Source organism: Kryptolebias marmoratus, linkage group LG8 (assembly GCF_001649575.2).
Source record: "Kryptolebias marmoratus isolate JLee-2015 linkage group LG8, ASM164957v2, whole genome shotgun sequence".
Classification (NCBI taxonomy): Eukaryota; Metazoa; Chordata; class Actinopteri; order Cyprinodontiformes; family Rivulidae; genus Kryptolebias; species Kryptolebias marmoratus.
Genome location: NC_051437.1, coordinates 11511466 through 11526897, shown reverse-complemented (window position 1 = coordinate 11526897; position 15432 = coordinate 11511466). Strand labels below are relative to the sequence as shown.

Sequence of the window (15432 nt, the reverse complement as noted above, 5' to 3'; positions counted from 1 at the left end):
TCTTATTCATCCATATTCATACGTACACATTAAAGCAATGTTTTTTCAACGAAATTTGCAATAAATATCTCCTAAATATAGTTATTAAAGAATTACACAGTGCTGAAGCTGTGCAGAAAATGTCAAGCGGTAAACTCGTTCCTGTTTTTTGTTTCTCTTGTTAAATCATACAGTTTCTATATTTAGTGTTGTTATTACACTTCCCAGCTACTACTTTTATTTTGAGGCAGCACATCTGGGGTCATTGTGAGGTGTTTTTCTGTGAAGCACTTATCGGGGAGCTTTTCACCAGCTTTACTGTCAGATTTGTAATTCTTGTTGTGTTTTTGTTTGTTTGTTTGTTTGTTTGTTTTAAAACCTACCTGCCAATACGTTTTTCACATGTCAGCGTCATGGTTGTGGCTTTTTGGGTTGCTGTATTTCTATTGTTTTTTTTACCACCTTAAATTCTGAGTATTTTAACCCATTTGTTATTGCATCTTTTGCATTAGTTACTATATTTTCCTCGTGTCTCCTTGCTTTGTTCTCCATTAGGGCCTCTTTTTGACATAATTTCTCATCTGTTAATCAGCTCACCTGTACCTTATCAAACAATCACACTCCCAACATTATTATAACCCTTTTTTTGTTTTGTTTTTTACTTCATTGTCAGTTCCCATTGCTTGTCTGTGCTGGTTTCCTTTAGTTATCTTCCTGGTTCCCAGTGATGCTCTTTTGTTCCAGTGGTTTGTTCTGTAGTATTCTTACCGCTACATCAGATGATAATTTTATCATTAAAGTCCTTTGTTTTAATTCATTCAACTCGTATGCCTGCACTTTGGGTCCAATGCTGCATTGATCTACAACAATCAGGATGTAGCTTGGTTTGACCTCACGCCACACTGACACGACCCTACCTCCTATCATGTACGCGCTACATTGTTTCCCCAACCTTGTCATGATCATAGCTGTAGCCTATAGGCATGAGACCAGCGTGGCCAGTCCTGCTTCATATTCTGACAGCCAAGCCTCACTGGTGCCTGCAGGTCCCATGTCATGGACATTCTGCCACCAACGCTCCACTCAGGACCCCGCCATCATGATAAACCACCTTGACCTCAATGCAGAGGTTGTGTGCTCAGAACCAATGTGGATCTGTCACACATACACACCTGAACACCTCATCAAGACCCTGCAAAGACCACATACATTCTGGCTGATCATCATCCATGGTGAAGGGTGCCTTCAGATTAGTTGAACTACCAATTCTTTGTATTTTTTTTTTATTTCCACACTTAATCAACCCAGGTTTCTCTCCTGAACAGCCCTGAAGATGAACAGTTGTTCAACTTTTTTTTTTCCAATGTGAAATAACTTACAGCTTTCAAAGCATTTCCCCCAACAGTTCATACATTGTGCAGCTGCGACTTAGCCTTAGTTTCTTTCTCCACGTTTTCTGCACAACAGAAAGTTTGAGTTTGAATGTTTTCAGCGAGGAGCACAAAGAAAACGATTCTCACTCTAAACTCAGTGTAGAATGTGATCATTTGTCCTTTTTCAGCAGCTCTTTTTAGAAAATCAACTGCCTTCATTTCACCCAAGGTTGTTTTTTTTTTTTTATCATTTGCCCATTATGCCTTTTTCTTGTACAACTATGAGCCTTTTCTGCAGCCGTCCTTTTTCATCCTGAATGGAAGTTGCATCTATAACATCTGTTGAACAATATATCACTCTTCTTTCTCTGCACCAGTCCATTTCAGCCTCGTCTCTTTCCTCAACCTGAGCTGTCGGTCTGATATCCTCATTTCTAATCCTGATCAATCCCAACAAAAAACTTATCCTCTGCTTTCTGCTTCATACATTTTATTCCGTGCTGCATTATCCAAACTGTACATCATTCTTGCTCCTGCTACCGTCTTGTAAACATTTCCTTTCACTTTAGCTGCTGTCCACCTGCCACAGGTCGCCCCTGACGCTCATCCCCACTCACTGTCTGTTGCTTTGGATAGTTGAGCCGAAATATGTAAATGAATCTGTTCTTAATGCATCACCTACTTTTCATATGACAGGATGTCACACTGTAAACTGGAATGCACTTTGAGCAGGAAAATGCCTCACCCCCCTCAACAGAACAGCATTATTTACTGTTAAAAATGACTTTATAGCTAAAGGCTAAACACTCCAAGAGACTTTTTTATTATAAATGAATGTTTTGTTTGTTTAAAATTGGAAGCCGTAATATCAAATGTTGCCTATAAATTGCCATTGAAAAGGTTGCATTGTGTTCATGTTAAAACTTCACCAATGTCTGAAATTTAAATTATATTTTGTAGTTTTCATTACGTGTACAGACTAGTATGTGACAGGGGGCCAGGAGAGGAACTGTGTTTGAGGAAGTCGGTGTGGAGAAGTATGTGAAAGTAGTGCAGGACAGTGAGGCAGGTGTGTGTTAAGAGTGACAAATGGATTTAAGGTGGAGGTGGGATTACTTCGGGGATCAGAAATGAGCCTTTTCTTGTTCGCTATGATGACGGACAGGTTGACAGATGCGGTCAGGCAGGCCTTCCTGTGGACTGTGATGTTTGCAGACAACATCTTGATCCACAGTGAGAGCAGGGAGCGGGTGGAAGAGTCAGGAGAAGCAAAACACAATCTATGCGTGTGTTTAAAAGGAAGGTTTACAAGATGGACGTGAGATCTGCTGTGATGTACTGTTTTAAGATGGTGTCCCTAACAAAAGGACCTGAGGTGGAGCTGGAGGTGGCAGAGATAAAGACGCAAAGATTTTCACTGGGAGCGACCAAAATAATCAGGATTTAAAAATCAGAGGGACAGCTCAGGTCGACGGGGCTGGAGGCAAAGTTAGAGAGGCTGAAATGGGTTGGACGTGCTGAGGAAGGATGGTCGATATACTGGACAAAGGATGTTGAATATGGAGCTGAGAGAAGATTCATGGATGTAGTGAAGGAGGATATGCAGAGGGTCAGTGTGTGACAGAGGAGGATGGGATGGAGGTGGCAACCCCCAAGGGAGCAACCGAAAGAGAAAAAAATCTGCTTATAAAAAGATATAATGTAGAAATAGGATATTATTATAGATCATAGTAAACTATTACAGTATAGAAGTACCATAGTTTTAAGAACAAGTGAGGATTTTACTCCAGAATCATCAAAATGTCTTTGCACAGTGTATTCAGAGCTAAACCCAGCAGTCTCTGTTCTTTTTTGTTTTTCTTTCTGTCTTTAGAGAAGAGTTCAGAGGTGATACAAACTGGAGGTGACACGTCTCAAACATTTCATGAAGAGCAAAGTAAACAGATCTTGAAACTGTTGATTGAAAATGGACCTGTGAGCTGCGATATGCTGGTGTAGATCCGTGAGTTCAGCTTGAAATCAGCGATTAATCCTTTACAATCATACTTATCAATGCACCGAATTCTGCTATTTGTTGAAAATTCTTCTTTTATTTAATTTAATTTGAATGCGTTTAAGTTTTTAGCTCTTGTCTGTGTCTCCCCTCCTGTGAAAAGGGCCTTTTTTTTGTAGAAATTCTGGATTTTTACATTTTAAAAGTTAACACATTTTAGTGTTTCCTTTTCGTGTCTTTTCTGATAAAAACCCGCCGTGGCATCATCTGTCTCAGCAGGCTGCTAGACAGACGGTTCCTCCTCCTCCTCCTCCTCCTCCTCCTCCTCCTCCGTGCGGCGGCGTTAAGTCCTGTTTGTAGTCCGCATCCGTGTCGGCCGGAGCGGCCGGGAGCGCGGCGCTCGCTCGACGCGAACTCCATTACCCAGAAGCCCCGGCGCCGCCTTGGCCTCAACTTACAGAACTGGCTTCTTGGAGGCTCCGGGAGTGTTTCCCATTTAAACAAACAGTGCCGAAGATGGCGGAGAGTTAATGGTGTAAAGAAGAAATTACCGCTCCGGGCTGAGAGATAACGCGTTCGCGAGGTAAGACCGCGCTGCGCTCGTGCAGCCTTTCGGCGGATTTCACGCCGCGTCGCTTCGGCTTCGCGTGTCGACAGAACAGAAGTCGGAAACGTAACAGAGTTTGGCTTCCAGCGGCGGTGCACGCACACAATATTGGCATCGGTGCGGTGCGGGGTCTGCTCGTGCGTGACAGCCAGGAATCACCCCCCGCCGCCCGCACCTCTGAAGTGCACATTAATAGGTGTTATGTAGGTGTGACGGAACCGGCGTTTAATCAACTTGAGCTGCTCCGGTTCACGCGCAAGCTGCTGCTGCTGCTGGATCACACAAGTATTTAAAATAAAATAAAAAATAAAAAAAAGACCGAACATGCGGCAAGTTTTGTGACGGGAGAGTTTATTGTTTTATTTTAAAGCGCTTTGTCCGAGATTGGAACCCGAGCCTGAGGGTGTTGCAACATCATGAGGAAATTTGAACCCAAATGTTTTGTTGGTCGAGCGTGTTCGGACCCACTCAGCTGTGTGTGTGTCATGTTTGCACAAAGATTCCGCTGTGTGTGTGTGTTTACAGTGCTTTTTTTCTTTCTCGGAGCTTGTAAAGTAGGAAGCGGGCAGACGATGCTGACTGTGTGAGGAGCAGGGGGGAAAGTGGTGTTTTCTGCTGCGCTGAAAGCCCAGCGCGAGGAGATGGTCTTTAAACGCGTGAAGGGGGGAGTGTTTCCCGTTACAACCCCGTATTAACCTGTCCTCGGTGCTCGTCTCTGCCAGAGACGTGCAGGAGTGTGACTTCAGGGGGCAGCCCTGTGCGCGCACCCCCGGGTTGATCCCTGACACCGCCAGCTTGGGTTGGTGTGTGCGCGCGTGTGTGTGTGTGCCCACACATGCAAAGCACCATGTCCTTGAGCATGACACAAGAGCCCTACAACAGCACCGTCTCTCTGAATAATGTCAGTCTCCTCCTCTGTGTGTGTGTAAACTGAAGTTGAATGGATTGTAAAGCTGCAGTTGTGTGTGTGTGTGTGTGTGTGTGTGTGCCAGTGGTAACTTGCAGGTGCCAGATGTGAGCTCCTGTTAATCACATTGGAGTCCAAGTTTAAATTAGTGCCTGTGTATGGCTGCATTTAAGAATTATTTTCATTATCTGTCACAATATTTTGTCTACAGCAAAGTGTTCTTGTGTGTTCAGGACAGAAAGAGGTATTTGGTTTACAAGAGACAAAATCTATAAATTAGGAGTGGAAAGTGTGTCTTTAAAAGCTTACTTTCTTTGTACAAAACCCTGAAAAGACGTTCTTTTTACCCTTTTAACCTTTCTCGAATATATATATATATATATTTAAATCCTTAATGGTTGCAGTTTTTAGGTATTACCAGCACAGCTCAAACCAGGGTTCCTTTCTTGTCGGAGTTTTAAACAAAGATCTTGTTTGACCTGTTGGTGCCCTGAGTGTGTGCTCAACTGCACCGTATTTTAGCTCAGTATCTGTAAAATCGACTGAGTTAGGGACATGTTTACATCTGCCTAGGTTTAGCTGTGGTCGCCATCTTGAATTGGGTCGACTAGAAAAGTTCAACAGTTGGGATTTGTTGGCGCCGCGTGTGCAAAAAGGACGGGAAATTTCCGATTAATGTCCGGAAACTTCCCAGGAATTTTCCATGAGACATGTGGCAATTATGTGAACTAAGTAGAATTTGGGGGTAATTTAAACAAACCATATTATAACCAAACAAACATTTTGTTTTGTCATAGGCAGATAATAAATTTGTGATTGTGTCATTGGTTGGTGGTGTCACAACTTTTAGAGAACAATGGATTTTGAACATTTTTACAGTTCTTTTTGTTCTTAGTGTCTTTTTGTAAACTCATGAACACAGCTCTAAACAAAAACAAATTACATTATATGAAGTTTTTAAACATAAAAACAAAAAAAAAGTAGTAAATTGCATATCACAAAAAAGCACTGAAATGTCTAAATTTATGCACAGACAATATCACATTTCGGAACAAAACTATTAACATGTGTGTTCATTATATTGGCTTTTTATGTAATTTTTATCTGCATAAAAACAAAACAAGTTTCAGTAACTTGAATTTAACATATTTCCAACTATTCCCATGTCCCTACATGTCCAGGTGACAGTTTATCATTTTTCAAGGTGTGGTTCCTCTCACTGCAATGGAATCTGTTTGTTTTAGTCAAGATTAATATTTTCCCCAAATATATTATTATGCAACTTTAAAGACCAACCTTCAGTAGTTTAAATTCCAGGTTTGTTGCAGTTTCTCCCCCCAAAATCCCATTATTTTCCATGGAAAAGTTTCCAACTTTGAAAATTCCTGGAATTTTGCAACCCCAGTTAGCTTTCAGTGTATGCGTTGAGGATGACTCTCAGCTACTACCACACAAACCCTCAACAGTATCTGTAAAACTAACTGAGTTACAGCCATTTTTGTGTTGGCAACTGTTTATTAGCTGTGGTGTCCATCTTGAATTAGGTTTACTCCAAAAGTTGCTCAGTTTTAGCTGTACAGCCAATGATTGATTCTCCGAGTTTCATGAAAATTGGGCTTCTGGTTCATGAGATATTTTGCTAACAGGTGGATAAACAAATACACACGCCCACACACAGGCATTTACACTGTCGCCCACCTTTACGTCACCGATTTTTAAGACCATGACAATAATGCTGAAATATTTAAACTATTAATTGATGTCCGAGCTGCAGAAAATGACGCGGTGAACTGGCAGCTGTGCATGGAGGTACCAGCCAACCAGTTCTCTTTATTCGTCATTTAAAGAGGTCACCTTGGTTTCAGGGAAACTGTGGTGGAAATAATTTTGCACATAGATGTTAATTTAGAAAATGATGACGTCATCAATGGCTTCCTATTCTGTTAATCTTACCACACTGTTCAAGTGCGTTCCCATCAGTGTCAGTGCCAGCAGGTTCTGTACAACACACTGATGTTGTGATCTTCTGCTTTGGACCAACTGTGTCACCTTTATGTTTCTGACGCTCCCTTTGCACAAGTGTGTGTGTGTGTGTGTGTGGGTAGGGGGGGTTGCTTTGCGATGACAATCAGCAGCTTAGCCCTTCTGACAGATTTACTGTCAACTCTGTGGCTCGAGACTCTGTCTGCACATGTGCAGTCGCGCACACACCCACAGCCCGGTCACGAGGAACCCACGCGAGCGTGGACAGGCAGAACCGTGGAAACCTCGCGGCGGGGGGGGGGTTCTCACTCGGCCGACGGCGAGCTGAGCGTATTGATGAGGAGGAGGAGGATGACAGTGATGCATTATGTTTGCTGAAAGGGGAAAAGGGGGGGGGGCAGAGGTTAGCAGGGGATGCTGGTGACTGGGTCAGGCACTGGGGGCAGGGCTGCTGAGGACCTCACACACCCGCGTAGCTGAGTGTGTGGATGAGAAGGACGTGGGAGGAGGTGTGTGAGTGGGAGGGGGTGGTTCAGGTGGAGGCCCTTGCTGGAATTCAGTCCTAGACTTTTGTCTTTTGTGTGCATTCTGCTGTCTGGTTGATCTCATCCGTCGTATCTTCTCTCTCGGGGAATAATGAAGTTTTTTAGACTCAAATTGTTTGCGTTCTTTTCTGCACGATCCTCTGTCTGGTGCGCCTCTAACTGACCCCAACCCGACCTTTCATTTTCACAAAATGCAGCCCTGGAACTTGCTGTCTTATTTTTACACCACAAGCATTATTAAAGGTTTCATCCAGATACGAGCCCAATTCTGAAAAAGTTGGAATGTTGTGTAAAATGTAAAAAAAGATCAGAATTGATTTGCTAGTCTTCTACACCCACATTTTATTTACAGTGGAACATAGTAAACATATCAAATTCCTAAACTGAGAAATGTGCAATTTGTTTCAGAATTTGGGTTGTTACAAAAAAAAAAAATCTATTTATCTTGTGTGGGAAAGTCAAGAAAGTGATTGGTATTAGTTGACAGTGAGAATGATGGTAAGTGTTTGGTATGAGTATTCCATCATTATCTTGTTTTAGTATTTATTCTGTGTTTCTATTTTAAGTCTGCTTTACTGTTTTAGATGACTGCATTTGCAATGTTGGAGCATTTCTAAATGGTCAAGTACTCCTAAAACCTTAACGACGTCTTTAAGTCTCACTTTAAATGTGTACTCTAGCTTTTAAAATCTGCTAGAGTCAATTTGCAGTGCAGACTGTTTGTAAACTCAACATTTAAATTCTTGTTACTCCTTTTAATTTCAATAAGTGGGGAAAAAAAAGTGCAGAGGGAGCTGCAGAGGTTGATTTGAAGGTGGAGCTGCGACTAGGAGGTAAAAGCAGAAAATTAGACAAATTACAAGGTTTATCTGTATTGTATTTGTTAGTATGAAGATGTCTGTAATCTGCTTTGTTGTTTTTGGTAACTTTTAGCTTTTAAATCATTTAAGTTATGTAAGCTTTGTGCCAGCAGAGATAGGTGCATGCTGGGTTTTTTTTGTTTTTTTTAGTAGCAAGACAGTAAAAAATACTTCGACCAACCCTGAGGCAACACCGGCAAACATAAAGGTTCAGAAATACATTTTGTTCGTATGTAGCTAAGCATGTAGACTCTCCATGCATGTTGTGTCTTGTTCAACTCAACTGAGTTCACAGTTACTCAGTCAAACCTCGTGTCTCCAGGTTCTCCATAAAGGTGAGCCTCAGACAATCATCTCCACGGTATCGGAGCACTTATGTTCTGAAGCACAAATAGGAAAATTTGCATTTCAGCACAATCCTGTGGGAAGGTACCACGCTGCTGATTTGTTTAAATGATGCTGAAATACACCGCCTTCTTCTCAGGGTACTTTTTTTTTCTGATTACTGCTATCTCAGATATGTTCATCAGACAAATATTTAACTAGAAGTCATTAAACCAGTTTACCTCACGATACCAGCACTGCAGATCACAGTGGAAACACAGATAAAAATGGTCTGACCCCATTTAGTTGTTTTTAAGCCACCAGCTACTTCTGTTTTATTGCAGTTGAGTAATAAGCTCTATAGAGTTACCGTGTTCAAGTTAAATGACCTAATTCAAGTAATATTTTCTGATTTATTGAAACGATTAAACTCTTTGACTTACTGGCCTGCAACTTTTGTGGGCTAGTTTGGAAATCCAAAATTGCAATAAAATGTGTGAATTTTCACCTGCAATCACACATTTATGCAAACTCTTGGTACAATTTGGTCCAAAATGCGTCAGAAGTATCCATACATATATTGACAATAAAAATACAGCTTAAGCATGCTATAGGTATAGAAACTAAATTAAAAAGGGTTTTCGACACCTACAACAACTCTAAATATGGGAAGCTCTCCAGAGGCACTCTTCAGCTCCTCCTGAGAGATCCCAAGGTGTTCCCAAGGTGTTCCCAAGGTGTTCCCATGCCAGAGAGGATATATAATCCCTCCAGCAAGTTCTGGGTCTCCTCCCAATGGAGCATGCCTGGAAAATCTCCAGAGGGAGGCACCCAGGAGGCATCCTTATCAGATGCCCGAACCGCCTCAGTGGAGTCCTTTTGATGCAGAGGAGCAGTGGCTCTAATCCGAGCTCCCCCCATATGAGGGAGTTCCATACTCTATCTCTGAGGTTGAGTCCAGCCACCCGACAGAGGAAGTTCATTTCAGCTGCTTGTGTCCAGGATCTTGTTCTTTTGGTAATAATCCATACCTCTTGACCAAAGGTGGAGGTTAGAACGTAGACGGACCAGTAAAACGAGAACTTTTCCTTTCTATTCGGCTCCACAGCAACGCCCTCATTGCTGCAGAGGAGACCCAGATCCCTCGATCCATCTCCCGCCCCATCCTACCATCAGTCGAGATGCTTGAACTCCTCCGCTTGAGGCAGGCGTGTGGCAGAAATCAGTTTCCGAGGATCATCTTATAAGTACTTCCCCACAGGACCACGCTGTGTTGATTGTCCTCTCGACAGGAGCTGGGAGACGAGCCTGAGACATATAGAACCGTTTTGAGCAAAACCTTTTTTCCAGACTGCTCAGAAACTTGAGCCCGAGTGAAAGTTTTATAAGGTATTAACTTGAAGTAAAACTCAAAGAAATTCAGATGTGTCAGAATTTAGCTCCTTTTAAGTCAATGCTTGCAAACCTTCAGGGCTCTCCTCCAGATCTAGACACTGTAAAGCAGAGTTAATCGGAGACACATTTTGCACACAGTGCGGCTACTCTCCAGATAAAGAAATGGGGGGTTTAGCAGGGGATCTTGCTGTATGGGTTAGCTTTACATTTGTCATCTCAGTCAGCTGCTTTTACTGCAGAACTCACTGCTCGCGCTGAGCAACATCTCACCTGCTTTCACGTCTCTCTCCACTCAAAGTACTCAAGAGTTTGTCCTTGAGAGCTTTGTGTTTAGTTCATTAAACATGAGAGATAAATGTATCGTCAAGTGCTCCACATCTTTAACTTCCATTCCCCGTTACTGATGTTATGCTGCTGATTGTACTGTTTGTAGTGGTGACTGTAAGTTACACCACAGCGCCGTCAGCGATGGAGTTTATCCTTCAGTGCCTCTACAGGAAGCTGTTGCTCTTCTTTTTTTTGTGCCGAGACAGCGCAGGAAGTGATAAAAGCCACACAGAGATATTATTTCTCAGCATTGGCGAATCAGTTTGCACCATGAGAGCTGATATCTGTACGGGACACTATATTTAAACTGTACTCTAATGTCTACAAACAGAACAATTATGATGGAGTGAAATGTTAAAGCTGTAGGCTGACTGTTTTAAATCAACAACTTGTCTAATTGCAGAGTGTAAAACACAAATGCAACACAAGATTTAGCATGCATAACTACTACAAGTTAAAAGTCTAGTGTGTAAACTGCTGTTTGCAGCCAGATAAATGCGAATCATGAAGGCGTTGGCCGAATAAAAATGTTGTTTTCTGGATACTGTCGGTGCTGGCTGAAGTCCTGACCTCTTTAAATTTCTCTTTCTCCATCCTTCTTGGAAATAGGTTAAGTTCAGCCGGAAACTCTTGCACTAATCTTAGAAACCCTCTTAGTAAAGCGCAAATGCGTACTGAAAACTAAGCACACTGATGAGACAGAGCTGTAGTTCCAGAACTGAGCATCAAGCAAAATCTGTTTGGTTTTTTATTTTTGTATTTTTTATCTGCTTATTTGGACTTTTCAGAAAATGTAGAATTTTCTTTTACTTTCCCTTTTTTCCAAAGTTGCCTAACAAAACTTCCAGTGACCTTTGAGATGGACAGTTGCCAAGAGTGAGATCTTCCTCCCACACGTTGTTTTATTATTTGGCTTCCAGTACACCTTGTCTGAGACACTTTGTTGCTTTTTCTTTGTGTCATGGTCTTGCTTACAAATGCAGCCAAAGTTCTTACAAAGTGGCTTTACGTTATGTGGATGAAGGCGCTGCAGGTATTAAGCCCTGAGGTTTTTCAAGAACAGAGCAGCGATGTGAATCCTCCCTGGTTTGGACTGAAATTTTACACGTAGGTTCAACGAGCCGCGGCTTCGGACGCAGTCTCAGGCCTCTGCAAGAGCAAACAGAAAACAGTGCTTATTTGACAAAAAACATCCAGAGGTTTTGTCTCTTCTTGTATTTGATTATACAGTTTTAAGCCTCTTGTCATGGATGTTTGCTTGGTTTCATCGAACGGTTTTCTAATTTCTCATGTTTCTTGTGTATTACGTCATGATTTTCTTTTTTATTGTGCAAAATATTAAACTAGATCAAACTAAACTAAACTTTAGCTCCTTTTTTTAAATTAGAGAATTGTCTAATGAATCCAGAAAACATTTTTTTGTGTTTGTGTTGATGTAAGGATGGGGAAAATTCTTGTTACACACGATTTAAATAGTTAGAGCCTCACGTTCAGAGTATGTTCTAGGCTGTCACGTTCACTTTAGTCCCTTTAAACAAAGGGCGGCATCGGAAACTAACTTTTAGCAAAAACCAAACTGGTTTAGTTCGAACATGTGACTCAAACTTAGTAAATTATTTATTAAATGATGAACACCTCTGTACGTAAACTCAACCCACAAGAAAAGCTTGAACTTTACAGAGGTGGAAATGAAGATGGTTACCTTTTCAGATTTTGTACAATATTCATTTCTGCTACTATATTCGCATTCCTTCTTAAATTAGGCAGGATAAGAAAATTTATTTCAGTCCATTGCTCCTTTGGACTGGGATGAAGGGACAGACTCTTTATTATGTTCCTGAAATATTTATGTACAAGTTTTAAGTTTAGCAAGTTAAATATTCTGATTTATAAGTTATTAGAGAAGGACTTTTATAATAAGTGCTGTGTGCGTGCTCAGCAAGAATGTTTAGCTATCTGTCAAAGTAGCTCCAGTGATTGGCAGTACCCTTAATTTCCTCAAGTAACATCACATCACACTTCTTCTAAAAACTCCTCTTTTCTTCCATAGTGCTTCTTGCTGTCATCACAATTAAAAGATGCAAATGGCCCACTATATGATGTGAACAACATGCCAGATCTGGAAATCTTTAAACACCTCACAATACGACTCGATTACGATTCAGAGGACTGTGATGTGATGATTGTAAAACAATTATAGATTATCTTGAAACTTAAATCAGTGTGGAGTATTTTACAGACATAAATATTTATTTATTCATGCCTAATAAAGAGTGCACAATAGCATATGTCAACAAATCCTATTTATTACTGGCTACTGACCAACAGTTAGCATAGATGCTAATGTAACATTGAAAACTCCATAGAGAAGCTAACACGATTAGCATCCTGTTTATCACTGGAAATTCATACACAAAACAAAGTGCTTCAAAGTGATTGCTGAAGACAGTCATGTTATAACTTCAGCTATTATTTACAGACATGTATTCTTCAGGGCTCAGTGAAGGATAAAAATGAAATAGATGTGAAAACGCACAACTTTACCGGAATACCACAGGAAACTACGGTAACTCTACTAGGACAAACAGAACCGCGCAGCAACTCCTCTGCTGACTCTCCTAAAGCGGCGACACAGATGAACGAAGTTGGTTTCTGACATTTGTCTGCGGTGCGATACCTCTAAAAATAGATTTGACCCCCCCACTCCTACCACACAGCAGTTATTAACATTTTAAGGGTCTTTTAATCAGTGAGTCACAGGTTCCTGCCAGTTCTGAACACTTTATAAAGCCGCCTGTTTTGTTCATGTCAGTCAACTGTGTTCAACTTTAGGATCTGACTGTTCGCTTTGCTCCACTTCAGATGTTAAAAGAGTTTATTTTTAAATGCTTTGCTTGTAAAGGCCTCAAACTTGTAGGCAGAGAAGACAAAAACCATGTGATTACCACAGCCCGCCGGTTACCAGTGTTCTGATTTTGCTAGTAAGTTAATTTTTTAAAGTTGAAAACTGCGGAGTGGGTTCAACAAGTATCTCAAACGGAAACCCAGCTTCGTCTTGTTTTGCCGAGCAGCGGAGTCCCTCGTCAACAAATGGAGATGACTTGTAGTATTTACTGTAAGGTGATATTTTGGATTTGTTTCCCACTTGTCTTGTGGAGTAATGTTCCTGCTGATAAGAGCTTATTGCTGTTCCAAAAAACACCCTTTAGTATATGTGGGATGAAAGAAAACAAACTGGAGATTGAGCCTAAGAGTTACAGTCATTCCTTCATAATTATAGGATTTAAAACAAAACACTCATTTAGATAAGGCAATTTTAGGTCACCCTCTTTTTTTTTTTTTAGTTGTAAGGTTTTACATTTTAAACTTTTACAAGGAGCAAAGTGTTAAACAAGTCAAATTATTCTAGTACAGTTTTAGCTGAATAAAAGAGCATAACATATTTTGCTGTCATGATTTTCTTAACAAAAACTAAGATAAATATCAGAGTAATTTCACAAAAAAAAACAGTCCAGCTTTATTGTTTTCATATGAATTTGGAGGGAAAAAAGCAGCCGAAAATCTTTTCTGCACAGGTCTACAACAAGAAAGCAAGAACAAAACTTGCAAATCCCAATTAATAAAACTTAAGTTACAATAATGGCTGTAAGGGGCAAAAAATAAAACTCTGTGTAACATTGTCTCCACTCTGTGTATTATTGCCTGCCACCATGAAATGTGGGCAGTCATGTAGCTGCACCTCTAGCAAACACAAAAATCCCTGTAACTCAGTCATTTCTACAGATATTGAAGGTAAATGGTGGTGGCAGGTGAGACTCATTCCTAACACATGTTCTGAATACTAACAGATCGAGTGAGATCCGTGTCTAAATCTTTGCCATGCCAGGCGGCGGGTGATAGGCATTCCTTTAAGAAATGCTAGTTTCATTAGTGAAGTGATGTAAGCAAGGGTGACGAGAGGTTTTGATTCATGTTTGGAGGCGTGCAGGTCCATCTCAGTAGCTTCATCAACTTGATACAGATCATTTAATAACTTCTAGGTGGCTTGAAGTTTATAAAAACAAACTGTTGTTCACTGTTGTGGCCCTAAAATCAGGTATTTTCACATGCAATCTTTAGTGATTGCCTTAGAACCAGAGCTGTGAACATCATCATTGGGTAAAAGACAGACAATATAAATGTGCGGTTGATGTAAATTAATAGCTAATTTGGGACTAATTGCGATATGTTTAACAAAAAAAAGTCCAACTGTGGACAAGCAATTCATGTTGAGCAACTGATGAACTTTAGTTTCAGATATCTACCTGTAACATAACATGGTTCCCAAATTGATAAACTATTACCAATTATTGTTAAATCTGATTAAGGGTTGTTTATTATTCTTGCTCTTGTCAACCCTGCATTAATAGCCGGTCAGCAGCATTAGCTGGTCTCCTTATTTGTAATTATCTACACTAACAGCAAACAGCGACCGCTCAAAGAAGATCTATTTCTGTTTTAGTTTTTATTTAATCGTTTCTATAAAACATTTTGAGTAAAAGTTGGTCGATGAAAAGCAGTTAATTGGGGACGGATGATTAACTAGTATTGAAGATGGTTGAAGGGAGGTGACTGAAGGGGGGAGAGAGATGTGTGGGCTGAGCTGATGGGCTGTCAGGTTTGTGCAGTGTATCCTCACTTTCTGTTTTCTTTCTTTCCCCTCGAATGCCTCAGTGCAGCTCATGTCCTCTGCTGCTTTTTCTCTGAGAGCTATTTCCTCTGTGAGAGGAATGTCAAGTGCCCATCTCAATGCGCTTTTCCCTGTTCTGTTTTGTTTTGTAACTTGTGGCTCACTCTTGATTTTTTTTTTTTCTTCTTCTTTCTTTTGTTTTTTATCTTTTTCCTCTTCGTCTGCCTCTCCTCGCTCTTTGTCCTCTCAGCTGTCTTTCATCCTGACAGGAACACGACCGGCTGGCTGCCTCGGCCGCACGTGTCCACGTCTCCGCAATTAGGCCAAATTGATCAACGTAAAGCTGCCTGTCCTTACAGAATATTAACGATAATAAAAGTGCTTTCTTTTCTCTCGGCGCAGGTCCGTGTGTGAGTAAACATGTGCGAGATGAAGGATGGAGTGGTGGTGGGGGGGGGGGGGGGGGGGGG

The 15432-nt window shown here is 41.0% G+C and overlaps 1 protein-coding gene across 4 annotated transcripts in view; it reads left to right on the top strand.

Annotated features, from left to right (window-relative positions):
- Positions 1–3783: 3783 nt before the first annotated feature.
- The window catches only part of LOC108232068 (nuclear receptor coactivator 3), a 62856-nt gene continuing 51207 nt past the window's right edge, over positions 3784–15432 (top strand). For 2 of the 4 annotated variants that reach the window (XM_017409621.3, XM_017409622.3), the window contains exon 1: positions 3784–3928. The gene's annotated coding sequence lies outside the window, so the exon portion shown is untranslated. The remainder of the gene's footprint in view (positions 3929–15432) is intronic. The other 2 variants (XM_025004467.2, XM_017409623.3) reach the window with 1 other exon arrangement.